This window comes from Odontomachus brunneus, unplaced genomic scaffold, assembly GCF_010583005.1.
Source record: "Odontomachus brunneus isolate Ranch 3 - 2012 unplaced genomic scaffold, Obru_v1 Obru_scaffold_012, whole genome shotgun sequence".
NCBI lineage: Eukaryota > Metazoa > Arthropoda > Insecta > Hymenoptera > Formicidae > Odontomachus > Odontomachus brunneus.
In genome coordinates, this window is record NW_022639462.1 from 2,107,716 (window position 1) to 2,111,367 (window position 3,652).

Below are 3,652 nucleotides of genomic sequence, written 5' to 3' on the forward strand. Positions count from 1 at the left end.
ATAATAGTATTCTACTATAATATTACAGTAGAATTTAATAAAAAAAAATAACTTTCTTAGAACCATAACTTAGAATAATTATTTTTTTGCGATTATAGCTATAAATACTAAAAGATTTTCTTCTCAGTGTACGATAAAATCAAATGGGAGACTATAAGAAACTCATGAGAAATCCTGCCCGGTCAGGGAAAAGTCAATTACCTCGACTCGGTCGCGTTGGAAGATGAAATAATTAATCGAGTGTGCGACGGTGTGCAAGTAACGATGGTAATTCGCCGTGAAATCTTTTGTTTCTGTCGCGTTAGCTTCGCTCGACTCCACTTCGTGTGGATGAAAATCGCCGACGGAAACGTTATATCTCGTGCGGAAAAAAATGTCTAGAGGAAGACGCACGTTTTAATGCAGCCGGATGACAGCTGAACCAAGGATTAAATTCAATTTCGCGGGTTCGCGAGTGCACAGAGACCGGTAGATCTTTTGTCTGCCTGTCAAATTGACACTGAGAGAAAAAGGAAAGTTGATTTAATTAAACTAAAATTATAATTATTTCTGGCCTATATTCTTTGGATGTCTTCGTCTGACACGAAGTGAAGTGTAGTAACTTGTATATATTTAGAATGATTCAACCCATGAAATTATGAATTTTGCAGTTTTGTTTTAACAACGGACGTTTATATATGTTTTTCTATATAAAACAAAAAATTTCAAGCTTTGTAGGTGCTTAAAATTAATTAAAAAACAGTTTATTTTTTACTAGTTGCCCACCATTATTGCTGGTTGCTTCTTTTTTAAGAGTTAGGCTTGTCAATGAATATTTTTAAAAAGAAGGAAACTGATTATGTCTGACTTCTGGAATGATTGTGAAAAACCTCACACAAGTAGTGTTATCTACTTTTTAAATCATGTATCAAATGATTAAATGAAAAACAAGGCTCTGAGAGTAATATACAAATATCAAGGCCAAGTAAGAGCCAGATAGTACATATAGCGAGTATCATGGATCAAATTTTCATCCTCATTTTTTTCGAAACACACACTTCATCATAGACTGGATCATTTCTGCATAGCTACGACCAATCTATAGCAATTATTCCTCTATGTGATTATAGTTACAAATAGTGAACATTTTTCTATCAGTGGACGAGGCGCGGCTAGGCGAGGTCGCGTGCGTCGTATACTACGAGTGTACTGCAATTCTCTATGAGTGTATCAACAACTTGACTTGCTCTCTGCCTCTCTCCCCCTATGTCCTTCTCGCCGCAGCTACCCCTTCAGGTTTATTCACCCCAGCGTGCGTCAGCCCTACGCATGTCCTCGCGACGAGGCGTGCCTGCTTGCCTGCCATTCCGCAGACGTCTCATCGAATCATGCCAAGCGAGTAATTTTCCATCGTTGTCCCTGCGAACGCCCGTTCTTTTCCTTCGTTTTCTTCTCTCCTTCCCTGCCGCGACCCTTCTTCATCTCGTTTACCCAAGCATTCTGTGATGGCTCGAAAGAGGGTAAACAGAGAGCGTCTCCTCCTCTTCCATTCTCCTCCACGTGAATGATAAATGAAGTGGATTCTGACTTTTCGCGTGATTACGTCGTCGCAGACGCGCGTCCCTTCGCGGCTAGTTCTTTCGCTAAATTAGTCGGTACTTTTCCGTTCGGGTCAGCCGACGGGGTGAGCGTTCCTGCCGACGTGACACTCGCGAAGAGCTCGGCGAGAGCTCGATAGTCGTCGTCGGCTAGTTCCGAAACGGAACGGGGCACCTATACAGGTATCACGGACAATGTGAGCGCGTGTGCCGTGCGCACTTGTAACGACTCGCCGGTGAATAAGCCCATATGCCGCGAGAGCCATCCTCGTGTAACGTTACAAAGGGACGCCGGACAATGACGAATGAATCGCTACATACCGCGCGAATAATGCTGCCCGTTCTGCGCGCTGATCACGATGAGTGCCGTCCTTCCAGAATGCTTTTTCTCGTTTCTTTGTTCGTGCTCTCCCTCTTTCTCTCCCTTCGCCCCTCGCACTTTCGCCCTCAGTCGACGATTCGCACCGTGCGATTATGCGTATTGTATCGATATTTAATAAATTCGACGTCTTCATCGGCGCGCCGCGAACGTTTCCATTGTCTCACCGAGGTTGCGTTCGAGGAGACGTTATTTAAGGCTATGAGTGTGCTCTGTCCTTGTTTGTTCCTGAAAGTTGAACAAGGACAGAGGACGCTCATAGCGTTAAATAGCGTCTCTCCGAACGCAGTCCGAGAAAACGAATCGCGCGCCTCGATCGACGTGTATTCTCCTTTCGTGTCGCAATAACGATCCGCGTCTATCGACGCGCGATCGTACGGCCGGGAAATGTTCGCTCGTGAATTCCTCACTGTCTCGGGTATTCGGCGGGCGCGATTTTCCGGATTTTCCAGACCACCGTTCCCGCCGCCGAAGGAGATTAAAGAGCGGGGAAATCTAATTCCCTTGGTTTTTGCTTGCCACGCTTGCCAATATCTCGGCGAACCCTCCCTTCTCTCCGTTTTCTTCCCCATTTCTTTCTTTTCTCATCTTCCTTTTTCTGGCACACTTTACCGCCGTGGAACTTATTACCGGAAGCGGCGCGGGCACGTGGGGAACGGGGAAAATAGCTGAGGCGCACAGTATCTACGTATTGATTTCGTCTCGAGCATTGAATCCGCCAGAACTGGGGGAGTCGACCAGGTGAAACTGAGAACTCCGGGCCACTTTACTCTGGCGTTCTTGTCCGTAAATTAAATTCTACTCCGCCGCGCGCGCAGCAGCCACGGACGGGCCAATGCAATTAGCTCGAGTATAACCGAACAATTATGCGAGTTAGCCCCATTGTAACTGCCTCTCCCGCCAAACATCATCAAAGGACGATCGATGTCGCGCGCGCGCGCAAAGTGTTTCAATGGATACCGCGCAAACCTAATTTCACGAAGGCGAAAACTTATTTGCCGCGCGTACAAGAGTCATTGTCGCTCTCGATCGTCCAGAGAATAAGCCTCCGGAGAATGAGAAATGAAATTATTCAGAATGATACACCTTTTAATAAAGATATACGAGCGAGCAGCTCGTCGCCGCGGCGAGAAAGACTTGGCAAATATTTACGCTCTGTTCCGATATTGTTTCGCGAAAATCGCGCACCGACTTGCACGAAAAAGTCCTATCCTGCGCGACGGACACGGAGGATAGAACGGGCGAAAGGAAAAGAATCGTAAAAGGCAAAGAATAAAAAGGGAATGTTTTGCGAGACGGGAATGCTGGCGGAGATGAAACGTGCGCGCGGCAGGATGGAGGAGTCGCCGAAAAAATGGCAATTTCCAGCGGGACTCTGTGCCAACATTTTCCGATCTTCTTCATAAGAACAAAGCCGAGTCGCCTGTACCACATCGAGACAATCGGTCGATGAAAAACCTACGCTGGAAACGCGACAATGCACTGAGAAGCCGCATCCCGACTTGGCAGCCGCGCCTTCGTGATGAAACCACCGGGGATGCGTTACTTTCCCGGCGGGTGACGAAATCGCGAGTCCAATGACCGATTTTGCGATTTTCGTGCTGTGAGTCGCGGAAGGAAGTTAATCCCGCGCGCTCCAATCGATCTCGCACTTCATCGTGAGCGCGCTTATCGAAGGAGTAACGAGAGATCTCAT